This window comes from Syngnathus typhle, linkage group LG8 (assembly GCF_033458585.1).
Source record: "Syngnathus typhle isolate RoL2023-S1 ecotype Sweden linkage group LG8, RoL_Styp_1.0, whole genome shotgun sequence".
Classification (NCBI taxonomy): domain Eukaryota; kingdom Metazoa; phylum Chordata; class Actinopteri; order Syngnathiformes; family Syngnathidae; genus Syngnathus; species Syngnathus typhle.
In genome coordinates, this window is record NC_083745.1 from 13,510,520 (window position 1) to 13,528,773 (window position 18,254).

The window sequence follows — 18,254 nt, forward strand, 5'->3', positions numbered from 1 at the left end:
GGAAATCTTCAATAGTAGAAAAAAGAACAGGTTAACGGCGGACGTGCTGCAGCGATTGCTTTTATGGCAGACAGTGGTTCCCTATGCTCATCTAGAATAAAAATGCTTCTCTTTGCTCTTACTTCTCCGTAAAGCGCCGCACACGCATTCACACAGGCAACTCAGTTACAGGCCATTCCATTTTAACAATGGCCAATTGACCAGCCTTTTTGTCTGCTTTTGGAAGCCTTTACAATGTCATAAGTTCCTTTAGTCTTAACATTATTGGCAAAATTTCATGACAGTTTTGTTCCTTCATTTGAGTTTTTTCTGATGTCATTGATCTTGATAGAAATTTAGAAAAAAATAGATCATAAAAACACGTCACATCCCGAACCCAAACTTGCATATGAGTGGGGAATTCATTTGGATTCTGTCAAAATGTGAATTATGCTGGTGAAAATATACATATATTGCTGTGGGAATATTGAAACTATGTCCTCAGGTAAATTGAATGACCTTATCATGCATATAGATAATTCCTTGAATGATTACATATATACATTGTTTATCACAGGCAATGAGAGCCTCTCAAAGAATCTAATTCACCCTTTGCATCGCTCATTCAGCATATACTACCTACCTCATTATTCTGAATTGGACCTTCCAGAGATTCATTTTACACATTGCCGCAAATTTGTCCTAAAAGTTGGGCTTTATTGCATTGTTGATACTTCTGACAAAATAATGCAGTCAAATATTTAAGTGGCACGAAGAGCTATGCTTTCAAACAAAAAAATTAAACTCTTCCCAATGAAAAGTGCAACTGCACCCCATCCAACCCCAAACTCTGGCAGAAATCAATGTCGGCAAATGGACAGTATTGGCAAAATAAAATGTTTACTTACATATGTCAACCACTTCACCCTGTGAGTACACTAGTTTTAATTTAATTTAAGAAGGTGACGACCTTCACACTAATAATAAAGGACAAGTATAACAATGTCACACTAACAAGAATAACAATAGTGTGAAGGTCTGCACCTTCACACTAACTAGAATTGCAATTTCTGGAGAGATTGCGTGTGAAGGCGAAGGCTAATGTTAAGTTACAAATGTTAAGCGTTAAAAATGATAAGCGGGAAGAATACAAAAAGGGAAAAAAATATTGTGAAATAAATGGGAAAATGTTACTAATACATGTTACAAAAAAGTTACAAATGATAAGCGTTAAAAATGAAATGTTACTATTAGATGTTAAAAAAAAGTTACAAATGATAAGCGGGAAGGATAAAAAGGGAAATAAATTATTGTGAAATAAATGGGAAAATGTTACAAATACATGTTACAAAAAAGTTACAAATGATAAGCGGGAAGAATAAAAAGGGAAATAAATTATTGTGAAATAAATGGGAAAATGTTACAAATACATGTTACAAAAAAGTCACAAATGCTAAGCGTTAAAAATGATAAGCGGGAAGAATAAAAAGGGAAATAAATTATTGTGAAATAAATGGGAAAATGTTGCAAATACATGTTACAAAAAAGTCACAAATGCTGAGCGTTAAAAATGATAAGCGGAAAGAATAAAAAGGGAAATAAATTATTGTGAAATAAATGGGAAAATGTTACAAATACCTGTTACAAAAAAGTTACAAATTATAAGCGTTAAAAATGAAATGTTATGAATACATGTTACAAAAAAGTTACAAATGCTAAGCGTTAAAAATGAAATGTTACAAATGATAAGCGGGAAGAATAAAAAGGGAAATAAATTATTGTGAAATAAATGGGAAAATGTTACAAGTACATGTTACAAAAGTCACAAATGCTAAGCGTTAAAAATGATAAGCGGGACGAATAAAAACGGAAATAAATAATTGTGAAATAAATGGGACAATGTTACAAATACATGTTACAAAAAGGTTACAAATGATAAGCGTTAAAAATGAAATGTTACGAATACATGTTACAAAAAAGTTACAAATGCTAAGCGTTAAAAATGATAAGCGGGAAGAATAAAAAGGGAAATAAATTATTGTGAAATAAATGGGAAAATGTTACAAAAAAGTTACAAATGATAAGCGTTAAAAATGAAATGTTACAAAAAAGTTACAAATGATAAGCGTTAAAAATTGATAAGCGTCAGAAATAAAGGAAATAAATGGCATTAATTTGTGTCATGAAGAACCCACGCGGGTTTTGATACACGGCTCGTGTGCTGAAACGCTTGTGCTCCCGACCGACTGAGCTAATCATGTTCCTTCCTTCAAGGTGGTTGAATTTGGTTAATGTAATGAATGTGTTTGTTGAATGCGAATGCGTAAGCAAAGTGGTGGAAATTGCTTAATGTAACGAATGTTGAATGCAAATGACAAAAGTTACAAATGATAAGTGGGAAGAATAAAGCGTAAAATCATTTACGACGCCCAATGTGGGAATCAAACCCACTACAGGAAACTGGCTCGGGTTACACCTGCACCACATCAAACCCCTAACTGTGACAGAAAACAATGTAGGCAAATGGACGGCATTGGTAAAATAACATTTTATTTGCAAATTTCCACCACTTCACCCTCCGAATAAATGAGTTTCAATTGGAGTCCATCTTCTGGTAATTTTGGTGGCTCAACAAAAGTCTTGGTCCATACACTCAAGGCAATTGTGGTTTCGACCCCCTCCCCATCCACCAACTTGACCTCCTCCTCCTCAGTCATTAGCCCAATAGCCACCAAGCTTACAGTTGTATTGTAGCCCTAGGGAATAAAAACAAAATTAGGTTTACTCAGGTGAAAACTGAGAACAATTATATAACTCAAAGGTCACAAATAATTCCATAAAGTTAAAGGTCAATTCATCAGTCACATCACATGCAATTACTAATTCATAAAAGTTTCAATTGGAGTCCATCTTCTGGTAATTTTGGTGGCTCAACAAAAGTCTTGGTCCATACACTCAAGTCAATTGTGGTTTCGATCCCCTCCCAATCCACCAACTTGACCTCCTCCTCCTCAATCATTAGCCCAATAGCCACCAAGCTTACAGTTGTATTGTAGCCCTAGGGAATAAAAACAAAATTGGGTTTACTCAATTACTAATTCATAAAAGTTTCAATTGGAGTCCATCTTCTGGTAATTTTGGTGGCTCAACAAAAGTCTTGGTCCATACACTCAAGGCAATTGTGGTTTCGACCACCTCCCCATCCACCAACTTGACCTCCTCCTCCTCAATCATTAGCCCAATAGCCACCAAGCTTACAGTTGTATTGTAGCCCTAGGGCAGTGCTTCTCAATTATTTTCTGTTACGCCCCCCCTAGCAAGAAGAAAACTATTCGCGCCCCCCCTCCCCACCGTGACTATCCTAACTTGTCTTGTAAGTCGTAAAATGTTGCACTGTCGCAAACGTGACAGAAGTAACAATGAGAGCGCCACTGCGCCCTGCTGTAGTAAACGCGCAATTACACTTTATTCTAGTACTGCCAAAAAAAAAAGCCTGTTCCCCAGGGTCACACGCGCCCCCCCAGGAATAGCACCGCGCCCCCCAAGGGGGGCGCGCCCCACTATTTGAGAAGCACTGCCCTAGGGAATAAAAACACAATTAGGTTTACTCAGGTGAAAACTGAGAACAATTATATAACTCAAAGGTCACAAATAATTCCATAAAGTTAAAGGTCAATTCATCACAGTCACATCACATGCAATTACTAATTCATAAAATCCTTCCATTATCTGTACCGTTTTGTCCCCACCAGGGGGGGTTGTTTGTAGACACGCTGGTCACAATTCAACAGCCTTTGTTGTAAAGTTGTAAAATTTGAACGAGATTGTATGGAAAGCCGGCATTTGTAGTATTCTACGCGTTCATTCAAAACAACCTAAACTGATGACATTCCTTTTCCGTTTTAGAGCCTTTTCTTTACTCACCGATATCTTTGAATACTGGGTCGTATTGAAGGACAAGCCGAAATCATTTGTCACGGCACTAAGGTGCGAGAACGTGCCTCAGCCCTCAAGGCATCGCTGCACTGCACCGCCGCCCCCACGTATATTCTGCTGCTCTTTTGACATAGCAGCATGTTGGGATTTTATTGCCTCCGCCATGAAATGGGCGAAAACGTAACTGTTGCCCTCCGTGACTCGGCTAGCCAGATGACTGAAAAGAGTCATCTTTAAAGGGGTCTTACCATCACAGAGGGCAACAGTTACGTTTTCATAATGCCCATCCATTTCACAGGTCGACTTCCACGCTCTGGCCCGAATGTCGCGCCTCAGCGACACTCAGCAGATTATATAAAAATAGACATATATATATAATACTGCTAGTGATTTTGAAATGTTTGATTTGATATACATTATACGTGGTTTCCAACTTAATTTATTATCTATAAGCACTCCAAGAAATTTTACTTCATTTACTCTTTCTATTTCTATATTTTTTATTGTAAGAATTGTGTCTGTTGGTCGGACGGTTTCCAAATATAATACTTTTTTTGCTTAAATATAGTGTTAGTTTCTGTGTCAAACCAACTCTGTAATTTTTCCATTTCTATACCCACAGTATCCAATAGTTGATCCAGGTCCTCCCCACTGTAAAGCAGGTTTGTGTCATCTGCAAAAAGTACAGCCTTGAGTAACCTGGAGACCTTGCATATATCATTGACATACAAAATAAATAACAAGGGGTCTAATATCGAGCCCTGAGGAACACCACACTTTACCTGTTATAGTTTTGATTTACAGTCCATAAATTGCACATATTGAGTCCTGTTTGATAAATAACTGTTTAACCAAGTGAGTGACATACCTTGTATCCCATATCTTTCAAGTTTTGTTAACAGTATTTCATAATTTACAGTATCAAAAGCTTTCTTAAGCTCCAAGAAAACGCCTACAACATAGTCTATTTTCAATAGCTGTTGTTATTTAAGCTACAAAATCTAACAAAGCTAGTGTGGTGGTCCTATTTTTCCGAAATCCATACTGTTGGTCACACAGAATATTTTGTTTTGTAATAAAATCATCAAGCCTTTTATAAAATATTTTTTCTAATATTTTAGAGAATTGTGGGAGTAGAGATATTGGCCTATAATTTGTACCCAGCTTTATATATCGGGTTAATTTTAGCAGTTTCTCATTTCACTTGGAAAAACACCATTTGTCAGAGATTGGTTGCAGATATGTGTAAGGGGTTTCACTACACATTCAATGATACTTTTAACAAGTGACATCTATCCCGTTAGTCGGTTGACTTTTTACCTTAATTCTCTAACAATTTCTATTATTTCCTTGTCATTCGTTCCCATTAGAACCATACGTTCGGCTATGGGTACATCCTTAAGTAGGTCACTTGCACTCCCTTTTTTTGCTACTTCCTCTGCCAAAGTAGGCCCAATACCAACATAGTAATCATTGAACTCCTCTGCAATCATAGTAAGCTCATTCATAGTTATGTAGTAAGAAGGATATCCTGGCTTTCCAGTTCTGTTTTTAATAACCTCATTTAACACTTTCCATGTTATTATTGTATTACTCTTGTTTTCCTCCAGTATCTTGCTATAGTAGTCCCTTTTACTGATTCTCATTATTTTAATCAATTTGATTTTATAGATCTTATATTTTAATTCAGCTTCCTTTGTTCTTATCTTTAATAAATCTTTGTATAGTAGGTTTTTCTTCTTGCAAGCACTTAAGATTCCCTTTGTCAGCCATGGTTTTTCCACTGAATTTAGTTTAACTGCTTTCTTTACAAGAGGACAATTTTTGTCATAAAGTTCGGATATAATGGCCATGAATGTGTTGTAGGCTTCATTTACATCACCCACATACCTTTTACCAGTCAAAAAGTCAGTTAAAAGGTCATTTTTGAATGAGTTAAATGAATTACCAGAGTTCATTCTACACATTTTAAAAGTTATAGCATCCTTTTTTTTCTTTGTACAGTCCTGGATCACTGCAAACACTGGCAGGTGGTCGCTTGAATAATTTATCAGTCTGTATTATTATTATTATTATAAATTTGAAGTTGGAGGGGAGATACCTGAGAAACCACTTACCTCTGTCTTCAGGTTTGCTGTAACAAGGGCAGCTTGGCGTCTCCACTCGCTTTTATGCGTGGTGGAGTAAAAAAAAAAGCTGTTTGGGCATAGCGTCACAACTTTATTGGTTACACAGATGGGTAAATAGATCTTTATTGTCATTGTCACATGTACAACAAAATTAAAAATGCCAAACGATCAGTGCATCTGCTAAAATAGGTTAAAATATAAAAAGCTAAAAGTTTATATGTACTAAAAACAACACAAAAGCTCCAGCTCAGTGGCCTAGTGGTAGTGTCCACCCTGAAACTGGAAAGTTGTGAGATCAAAACCCAGCCAGGTCATACCAAACACGAATAAAATGGGACCCATTGCCGTAAACAATCACAGCAATGTGAATAAAATCCAAAAGTAGGAAACAAAGTCAATTCACTTTTTTCCGACTCCACAATAAACCATCAAGACATCAAATGTTTTACTGATTCAATGCACATGAACATAATTTTTTATTTATTTAATCAAACTATATTAGTGCTGTGTTGCTGCGGTATTACTGCCGCGTCACAGGCAGTGTTTGGAAAGAAATGTTAAGGTAAGGTATTAAAACTTTAAAAAAGCTTTCTGTGTCCAGTCTTATACTCAGGAGCGACTTATGTTAAATTACATAGGATGAGTTCTTGTTTTGTGAAATATATTATTGTTATTTGATATATAGTTTATATATTGTTATATGGGCCTGTGGAATAATTTGAACTGCAACTGACGCAGAGTCCAATGTCAGCGGCACGCCGCACACGCAGCGTACTTTACATAAAGGACGACGAATTTGATCGACGGATTCAATGATTTGGAGTGACACAGATGGTTTGATAAACGTAGTATTTATGTTATAGTTATTTGAATACCTGTTAATGTTACATCAGGCCCGTTCTCAGCTCCTCGTTTGTACAAACCGGATTCGGTTGAAGTTGAGAAATTGTGTCAAATGTAAATAAAACGAAAATACAATGATTTGAAATGTACATAGGCGCCACGGCCGGAAACCGAGACTGAATGACCGTGCCCTTCGATCCCTCAGACGGCACTGCCTTAAAAACCGACATGAGTGCGTAAAGGATATCACCAAATAAGCTCAGGAAAACTTAAGAAAACCACTGTTAATAAATGCAGTTCATCTCTACATCAGTAAGTGCGGGTTAAAACTCTACCATGGAAAGCAAAAGGCGGTTATGAACAACATCCAGAAAGGCCGCCGGGTTCTCTGGGCCCGAGCTCATCTAAAATGGACTGATGAACAATGAAAAAGTGTTTTGTGGTCTGAGTCCACTTTTCAAATTGTTTTTGGAAACACTGGACGTTGTGTGCTCTGGACCAAAGAGGACGCGGACCATCCGGACTGTTATCAACGCAAAGTTCAAAAGCCAACATCTGTGATGGTGTGGGGGTGCATTAGTTCCCATGGCATAGGTGACTTACATTTCTGTGAAGGCAACATAAATGCTGAAAAGTACATACAGATTTTGGAGCAACATATGCTGCCGTCCAAGCGACATCTTTCTTCATGGATGCCGCTGCTTATTTCAGAAAGATAATGCCAAGCTGCAATCTGCACGTGTTACAACAGCGTGGCTTCGAAGTAAAAGAGTCCAGGTTCTCCCCTGGCCCGCTTGCAGTCCAGACCTGTCTCCCATTGAAAATGTGTGGCGCATTATGAAGCGTAAGATACGACAGGGAAGACCCCAGACTGTTGAACAACTGAAGCGGTTCATCAAGCAAGAATGGGAAATAGTTCCACATGAGAAGCTAAAATAATTAGTCTCCTCGCTTCCAAAACGTTTGAGTGTTATTAAAAGGAAAGGTGGTATAACGAAGTGGTAAACATGCCTTTTCCCAACTTCTACTGCATGTGTTGCAGCCATGAAATTCTAAGTTAATTATTTGAAAAATGAAATAAAGTTTGAGTTTGAGGATTAAATATGTTGTCTTTGTAGTGTATCCAACTGAATATAGGTTGAAAATGATTTTCAAATCATTGTATTTTTATTATTTACATTTTGCACAATTTTTCAACTTCAACCGTATCCGGCTTGTACATCCATTTATCTTTTTTCTTTTGTACGGTTGCAAGGGGCAGGCTCACTGGACCAGCCAATTATTGAAAGATAAAAACCCATTGTTGAACTGTGGGAGGACACCAACATACAGTGGTAAGCATTTGGTTTTCCGCAAAGAGCTCTCGCGCCCGTGCATGGAAGTACTGTATTTTCTGTACTATAAGCCGCTACTTTTTGCACAAGTTTTGAACCCTGCATTTTCTAGTCCAGTGCAGCTTACCAAGGAATTTTTCATGACCTTAATGATTTTGTATGATTTGTGCATATATATGGAAATTAAACATTAAAACACCTTGAGCTTATAGTCACGTGCTGCTAATATATAAACAAAACCATACTTTCACCTAATTTTATCTGGCGTGGCTTTTATTCGGCTGCGGTCTTTAGTCCAGAAACGGTATTCATGCATCTGTGGCCTTACGGACTTGGCTGGTGTGATTCACGTTCGAATTACTCCTTGAGTGGCGCTATCAGGTGGCGAATGACGGCGATGCTCCAGGAATGCCCCAGGACCCTCTGGCGCTGCAAGTGGCCCATATTGTTCACATCCGTGTAATGTTTGGGGAAGCCAAAAATCTGCTCCATTTCACTACACCACAGTTACCGCTCATGAAGACCGGAAGTCTCAATTTCCCTTGAATCATGGAGTTTGTCTTTGTTATGATGGTTCGCACCTTGTCCAGCTTTGCCACACGGCCAACTTCCAAACAATCCTGAAGATTCACTTTTTGATCCAAGGATGCGCCCACCGACCTATTCTTGCCTGGAAGGTTTCCCCAGAAGTAGCGAGCTCGATGTGCGGGGCTGATAGTCACAAACAGGATTGCACTTCAGGAATCTGCAGATGTCCGTATGGTCTTTGCTCGACATGAACACCACATTTTCAAATAGCCAGAAGAAAGGCTGGTCGTCACCCTCCGACTTCAGCAGCGTCAAAATGTGGTAGAATTCAAGGAAGAGCCTTCCGGTCCCATCAAACAATTCTTTCCGCTCACAAATCTCTGACGCAATGTAGCGTTCCACTTTGATGCCAAGGTCCTTGAGCCCCAGGTATCCTGTTGCAATACCGTCACAGAGCGGCAGAACCTTCAAGGGCTTGTGTCTATCTGCAGCGATGGCCGGGTAATCTGTATGAAGCTCAAACTCCATGGCGCTGTTGTTGGCAAAGTCTTGGACCTTGACGCTCCAGTCTGGCCTGAATTTGAGCTTTGCCTCGCACTGTGTTGGCTGGCAAATGTAGCAGCTCCACGGATCAATATCTTTGCGCTCACAAAAGGTTACCTCTCCCACTAGGATCTCCACGCACTCCTTGCAGAAACATGACCTCTGACCCGCCACAGCACACGGTGCAATACGACTGGTAGCCATCTTCATTGTAGCGATGCAGTGTTTCTGTGAAGTCTTTCTTGCATTTGAAACAATGACCACCTTCAAACCACCCAATTAACACATTGGTAACACCTGGATTTTATTAAGAACATTTGTCAAACAGAAATAGTAAAAGCAGTACTTCCTGTGTAGCATCCTTCAAAATAAAACTCAATATACAGAGCACATATACTACTAACACCCCCACTTGCTCTTAGTATATTGGTAAATACATGCAAACTAGAAATGCAATGATTTTTCTCAAGGTAATGCATACACATTTCATAAACATGTAAATACCACCAAATTCATCATATGATAGAAACACATTCCATAAACAAATTTGTACTCTCCAAACATAAATGCCACAAAATTCATTAACTTAGACTTTGTTGGAGGTTTTATCATGAGATCAACCACCATATATTCTGTTGGACAGTAGTCCAGCATTACTTTGCCATCGTTAACAGTTGATCTTACAAGGTGGTACTTTGTCAACATGTTTACATTGTTGTCTTTGTACAGCATTTTTAGCTAAGGCTATGGCTCCTTGATTCTCTTCATAAACCTTTGGCTGCTTGTAATGATACCCATCAACACCATCTAACAGTTGTACTAAATACAGACATTCTTGTACAGTTGAAGCCAAGGCCATGTATTCAGCTTCACACGTTGAAAGAGCTACTGTTGCTTGTCTTTTGGTTTTCCATGAAATTAAGGGACCAAATTGGCTCAAGCTAACACAATAACCTGACGTACTATGTCTGTCAGTATCATGTACAGCCCAGTTTGCATTACTGAATGCTTCCAACCCAAGTGGTTCACCATCACTCTTTTTGTAACACAACATCTTTTCCTTTTTGCCCTCAGTACATGTTTTATTGTAGCCCATTGTTCTATAGTTGGTTTGGAAAGGTATTAGGAAGGTTTGCTCACGACAAAGCTTAGATCTGGTCTGGTACATGTTGATAAATAGATTAAGCTGCCAACAGCCTCTATTTTTCTTCAGATCACTCAGGGTTCCTGTGTTTTCAGAATAGTTAAGCTTAGGTTCACATAGTGTTGCTCATGGTTTACAATCTTGCATATCAAATCTGTCAAGTATTTTGTCAACATATCTTTTCTGTGACATTGTTATACAGTGATCAGTTTGATGAAAATCAATACCCAGAAAGTTGTTCAGTTTACCCAAGTCTTTCATTTTGAATTTAGCTGTGAGCATTTCTTTTACATTCTTAATCACATTGTCATCACTGGCAACAATAATCAGGTCATCGACCCATATAACAATGACCACTTTTTGATTTTCTGTTTCATTAGTGTACACACAATGATCAGTGAGTGATTTTCCCAGTTTACACACCAACATTTCACCTTTGTCAGATGTGACTTCATAACCTACTGCTTGTCATATAAATCTCAAAATCAATTGGAGCATGAAGGTAAGCGGTTTTGACATCCATCTAATGTAAAATCAGGTTTTCTTGTGCCGCTTTTTGCATTAACACTCGTACACTTGTCAGATTGGTGGTGAGTGGGAAAAGTCTCATAATAATCTACACCCTGCTTTTGACTGTATCCTTTGGCTACATAACGTGCCTTAAATTTGCTGGACCCATCTGCATAGGTTTTAAGAGCATAAACCCATCTACCCCCCACTGCTTTCTTACCCTCTGGCAACGTAGTCAAGGTAAATGTGTTGTTGTCATTACGTGATTCCATTTCTTCACTCATGGCACGAGACCATTCTTTTAAATAAGGTGACATTACAGCTTCACTAAATGAGAAAGGTACATTAGACACCAATTGGTAGCAGTAATCTACTGTCAACATGCCTCAGTTACACGATCACTAAAGTAGTCTGAACTCTAGAACAGAGTTCTCAAACTCCAGTCCTCGGGGGCCGCATTTCTACATGTTTTCCAAGTTTCCTTCGTTAAACACACCTGATTCAATTATCGGGCTCCTGCAGGACGTGAGGATGAACTGATCATTTGAATCAGGTGTGTTTAACAAGGGAAACTTGGAAAACATGTAGGAATGCGGCCCCCGAGGACTGGTGTTTGAGACCCCTGCTTTAGAAGGCTAACGTCTAAACTCCTGTGTGACTGGTTTTGCCTGGTTTTCCTGTGGCTCAACTACGTATAGGAACCGGCTTCTGTTCCTGTGTTTGTCTCCATCCTGTTGGGAGAGTTTCTCTTGTCCTATCCAGGGCTGTGGACTCGGTCGGATTTTTGCACCGAGTCCGGCCTCTTGACCACGAGTCTGGTTGTCCATTTTTTCTGTTACCGTTTTTTTCCGTGTATAGTGCGCCCCCATGTATAATACGCACCCTAAAAACGGCATGCTGATGCTGGAAAAAAGCCTGTACCCATGTATAATACGCACCCAATTTTTCTGAATTTTTAAATTTTTATTTATTTATTTTTTTTAAGTCCCAATGATCGTCACACACGCAGGGAGGCAATGGGTCCCATTTTTATAGTCTTTGGTATGGTCTTAACTAGGCTGGATGTAATTTATTTTGTTGGCGTTGATTTCTCCGACTGCCCGTAAACGCACCACCGCGCTCCGTGCGCGCACGGGAAAGAGGCGGCTCTGTATGGGAGAGACGTTGAAGAGGAATAAAAACACCCTTGGAAACCAAGACTTGCCCCTCGTCGTGAGTCGGAGCCGCAACAAATGTTTCGGATTTGTGTAGGGTACATTGTGACAGACAGCAAACGAGCAGGTGATCGAGCAAGCGTCTGATACGAGAGCATTGCAGTCGCATGGAGCGTGTTTGAAGTGAACAGCAGAGAAGAAAGGAACAAGGCAAAGTGTTGTGAAATAAAATGCACGGAACAGCTGCGCAAGACACGTCAGCTATATAAAGAGCGAGAGTTGTTTTCTTCCTATTAGTTTAGTATATATTCACAGTTTAATTAGCAGTTTCAATCAGCAAATAACAAAATGCGTATTACAGGTAATATTTTATTTCACAACACTTTGCCTTGTTCCTTTGGTCTCTGCTGTTTATCCTAAAACACAAAGGCGCTCTTTAAGCAATGCGACAGTGAGCGCCCGGCGCGCTGCGGTTGCGCGACCGCACCAAATTAAGCTCCCTGCGCAGTGCGCACTGAGGTCCACTTAAATTTTACAAAGTACATCAGGACTTTAAAAATATCTTCTAGATTTCAGCGACGGCTCTGTCACAATAATGCGACCAGCGTGGTGCAGTTGCGCGGTCGGCGGCGCGCTACGGTTGAGCGTTCTCTCTCGCGCTCTCTCTCTCGCTCTCTCTCGCACACACGCGCACACACGCAAACAGGATATCATACGGAGGCCGCCATTACAGATGCGCAGAACGGATGCGCAAGACACGTCAGCTATATAAAGAGCGAGAGTTCAGTTCTCTACCTAAATCCGTATTACAGGTAATATTTTATTTCACAACACTTTGCCTTGTTCCTTTCGTCTCTGCTGTTCACTTCAAACACGCTCCATACGAGCGCAATGCTCTCGTATCAGACAAGGCTTGCTCCATCACCTGCTCGTTTGCTGTCTGTCACAATGTACCCTACACAAATCCGAAACATTTGTTGCGGCTCCGAGTCACGACGAGGGGCAAGTTTTGGTTTCCAAGGGTGTTTTTATTCCTTTTCAACGTCTCGGTGGTGCGTTTACGGGCAGTCGGAGAAATCAATGCCAACAAAAAAAATTACATCCAGCCTAGTTAAGACCATACCAAAGACTATAAAAATGGGACCCATTGCCTCCCTGCGTGTGTGACGATAATTGGGACTTAAAAAAAAAAAAAATTAAATTAAATAAAAAAAAAAAAATTAAAAAAATTTTGTACCCATGTATAATGCGCACCCCAGATTTTAGGACAATAAATTAAATTTTGCGCACTATACACGGAAAAAAACGGTAATTCATGTGACTGCTTAGTCTTAATTCAAGGCTAATTTAGATCAGAATCTAAATAATTACAACAGTTTTGTGATGGCTTTGTCTTTATTAGACATATAAACGAATACAATAAACAGATACTTTCACGTTTTAATCATTAATTACACAATTATAGCTCAGACATGTATCTAAACACAAATAATTATTGACGACCCCACAACTATCGAAACACATCAATGATATAAGCTGGGTGACATGTTTCGTCCTTGACATTGGTACATGATGTAAGCATTAGCCTAAGTGCAACTCAACGTGGCCGCATTGATTGTAACTTACGCTCCGTTTTCCCCCCAGATCTAGAGGCAAAACAATTGTTCTCTCGCTGCTCCCGGGTTCTTCCATCTTGGCTGTTCTTCATAACAAGCAAGCAGGGCTGGGGACAGTATTCCTATGCGCATTCTCAGCAGCATGATGAAAACAAAATTGAACGTATTTTATTTATGGTCGGACTTGGTCAAAATCAGCACAGAGTCCGGCAAAAATGACCGAGTCGGAGTACCCGAGTCCGATTCTACAGCCCTGGTCCTATCAACCCGCCTGTTTTTGCACTTTACCACTGCTAGGATAATACACCAAATAGGCTGGACTATTTTTGTCATACCCAACAAAAATACCTATGTCACATCTTCGGCCTAGTTTTCTTTTGTCGTGTCTGTAGGCATAACACATTGATCCAAATGTATGCATTTTTGCCAAGTTTGGTTGCTGTCCTGTTAACATGAAATAAGGAGTTTGCTTGGTACGGTTGTTAAAACATCTATTCCTCACCATGCGGTCTGCACTGGATAGGTCCAGAGCTCTTTAGGTCAAGTCAAGTTTATTTGTATAGCCCTAAATCACAAGCAGTCTCAAAGGGCTTCACATAGACAGAAATTGACAATTATTCTCAAAGCATCCCCTGATCTTAAGCTCCCAAAAGGGCAAGGAAAAACTTAAAAACCCCTACCGGGGGAAAATGAGAAACCTTGAGAAGGGACAACAGATGGAAGGATCCCCCTTTCAGGCTCACCAGGTTGAAATGGATGCAGAGAGGGCACAAATGATTCAACATGAAAATCAATGAAATAAAAATTGGATGTCCATGTCAGAGCAGAGGGCTGCCGAAGGAGCCCTCAATTGTCCTGGCAGTGTCTTCGAGGAGGTTGAGCTGCAGTTCCCCCATCCTGAATTGGCCCACGAGAATCCAGATAGCCGCTGTCAGCATGGGTGCCACCTAACCACCTCCCCGGCCGGGGAGGAGGGAGGGAGGGGGTAGAGAGGGAGAGAAAAAAACTCCAGGCGAGTCGGCCACTCCAGGTTAGTTAAAGGCCATGTCATAGAAATGTGTCTTAAATGTTTCTACTGAGGTAGCAGTCCCAATATCTGGTAACTGGCCTTCAATTATCATGCACCTTGCCATGTCAAATAAGGTGCCCCAGTTTTGCTCTGCCGTACCATTCTTATGTGGTGAGTATGGAGCAGAGTTTTCGTGTTTGATGCCACACACTATAATAATGCGTTTAACTTTGTCTATTGTTATGCAAATGAGGCAGGTGTATTCTATTGACCAGTGCTTCTACGAGCCAAATACCAGATTTGCTGAACATTGTGAACAATGCCTTGTTGGAGGGGGGAGACACAGACAGACCTGATATTCTGGCCCACTTACAAGTTGTCGTAAACGAGCTAAACAGTCAAAGACAGAATGATGGTAGACAAAGTCCTACACTGATCCCGTCACAAGTGCTAAATATGATAGCAGAATTAAACAACCAAGCTAACGGTAGCAGCGGGCGTAACAGTCCTGATATTCCTGCTCAACTGTTAAACATGATCCAAAATAAAAAATACGCAGCCTCTGATTGACCCAATGACCGTCAACCCTATCGATCATGAGATAGATGCTTCTGTAATAACTGGTAACATGCCACCACCATTTCAGCCTAATAACTGTTCTGTTATAATCAATCACGAGATAGATGTTATTGATGACAGCGCACCGGCGTTTCAAGACATACCCCAACAATCTAACAGTGCTTCTGTAATAACTAACCTCGGAATAACCTTGTAAAGTCTCATCTCGCGAGATAAGTGGTTTTGGCTGTTTGAGTAGAAATTCCGAACACCTTTCCGATTTTTTAGCATATGCCTAATTTCAGAATCACCTTGTAAAGATTCATCTTTACTATGAGGTTTCGACTGTTTGAGGTAGAAATCCCGTTTTTTCTCAGGAACGTCAAAAATTGAGTTGATGTTTGAAATCTCACATAAGCCGACCTCCCATGATCCTTTTAAATAGATATGTTGCGCTAATTCCACTTTAAAATCTGAAAGCGTGCTGTCAGGAAAGATGTGCATGCTAGCATTTGAGGCTAATGTTGCGTAGAATTCTCTCTGTACATCACCCATCTTGAGATTTTAACAGAATGACCATCCTATCAGTTTTTAAATGTCTAACGCTATTTACAGGCACCCAGCTGTCAAATTTGGTTGGCCAGCCAACCCAGTGGGCGAGTAACTCCTTCTTGCCTGACACAGTGCGTGATTTAAGAATTTTCTGTATCCGGAAAATCTTGTTTTTTTTTTATTTTTACTTTTTGTAATTCTGCTTCGTAAAAAGTGCCTTCTATGAGCACACCGTCCAAGTCTGATATTTTGTAGACAGGCGGGACGCGGTGGAGTCGTTGTGTTATCCTGAATATTTCATCCGTGAAACCCTTTTCAAATATCCCCCTTAGTTTGGAAAGGCGGACTGTATCGCCTGGTGCGAACCGGAACTTGGTTCCCCGTCGGAAGGGATTGTTGGCGTACAGGTTGGTGAAAACAACATCGCGAATTTCCTCGTTTACAGCATTGGGTGTCATTTTAATACTGGTATGAAAACTATCATTATAGCCGGTAATAAAATCCTGAATTACATCTACGTATCGTTGTGTGTTCTTTGCTGTAAAATAACGCCACATTCGTGATTTCAATGTTTTGTCAAAGCGTTCAACAGTCTACACTTTTCTATCGGAAGACGTCGCGAAATGTAAAATTATGCTGTCTCATTAATTTCTGGAAATGTTTGTTAAAAAATTCTTTCCCCTTATCTGTCTGGAGTCGTGAGGGTATCCCGCTAACTGTTAAGACATCTTCTAAGGCCCGGGACACATGCGGAGCTGATTTGGTCTTCAGAACTCGTACAAATGCGCGCTTCGAAAACACATCAATTGTAGTCATTAAATATTTGAATCTGTCATTGTAGCGTGCTAATGACTGTAAATCCCACAAATCTGCTTGAAATTGTCTCATAGGACCTCGAACAAAAACTTTATTTCTAGGAAAAGTTATTCCGGCTGGCTAATGTAAAGTATGTGTCTTGGTCTGCTAGGAACGCTTTCAATTTTTTTAATACTAGTGTTTTTACAGTTAACAGTAGCTCCTTTTGTGCAAGCGCGCCTCCCCTCCAAAACTCGCTGGATTATTAGGTTTATAGTAGAGCTTTTTCAGACAACTGTCACGCCCCATTGTGAGATGCGGATTGACGCAAAACAGAGTGTGGCACAGCTAATAAAGTATACAGGTATATTTTTTAATAGAATAGATACAGAAAACAATCACTTTTGTTGGTCAGTTTATTACAAAAAATTCAGATAGTTTTAATAAAAGAGTATAAAGCACACAGTAAAAAATAGAAAACCAGTAATAAAAAAAAAATGAAAACATAGTAAGACAATAAATAAAACGTTTTTTTCTAAGATTTACCACAACGTATGAATGAAAATAACATAGGCACTGTTATTTTGGCTTCAATTAGGGTTTTAAGCCCCCTTAACCAAGTAGTTATGTCAGCTGGCAAATGGTTTTTAATATAATCTAGAAACAATGCGAGATCGGCAGCCAGCTGCGCCCATGTTTCCCTTACAGCATTTCCCATTCTCTCTTCCCGAAAGTTCTTAATAATAGCCCGATCACGCTCTTGCTCAACACCACAATATTACTGGATTCTTGTTTTACACAGCGCAGTCTAGCAAAGATCTTGTTCTCATGCGCGAAGTAGTGTAAAATGACAGCAGCCGTGTTGCGTAAGGTTTTAAGAGGAGCAGATGTGTTAAAATAAAAAAGCATGGTCGATAACGTGTGGAGAAAATTATCATTGCATAGCTCTGCCGTCACAGTCTCATAGTTCGCGTAAAAATAAAAGCAGCGATTCTCGATAAACAAACACATACGTATGGTGAAGCTGGCTGAGATCATCGAGCGCACACCCGTCACACATCATCTTGGCATGTTGTATTAAAGCATCATACAACAGATAAGATATCATTAATTTCACCCGTACGTAATCCTCAACCACCAGCCATGTAAGGGGTTCGACACACTTGATGGATGTCGAGTCGTGCAGGTGTGGATGTCAGCGGCGGAATGTTGTTACCCTCTTTGAGGGGGAAAGGGTAGTCTGCCAGAACTGTATCGTCCAACAGCATCGGAAGATCGATGTAGCTCTCATCAACCAACATGGCTAACGGCTCAGGAGCGAGTATGTGGGCAATATCAGCGCTGGATAAGTATGGCAAGTCCAAACTCACACGTGTCGTCGAGCAGCCGCAGGGCTGGATTTGAAGACCCTTGATCATGTTGCTCCGCCTATTTTGGTAGGTGGGTCTCGTCCCCCGCCGGACCCGCAGATGGCGCTGGCGGACCCGCAGATGTCGTTGGTAGACTCTCTCCCAGCTCGAAGGTTGGCGATGGCGCTCTAGTTTCCTCACTCTCCGAACCGGTAGATGGCGTTACCTCGAAGGTAGTTGGGGCTCCGAAGCGGCGAGCGAATCGCTGTCTGTAG

The 18,254-nt window shown here is 40.2% G+C and overlaps 1 pseudogene; it reads right to left on the reverse strand.

Moving 5' to 3' along the window:
• Positions 1-8,578: 8,578 nt before the first annotated feature.
• On the reverse strand, positions 8,579-17,931 carry LOC133158432 (DNA (cytosine-5)-methyltransferase 3B-like; annotated as a pseudogene).
• Between the last annotated feature and the right edge of the window lie 323 nt (positions 17,932-18,254).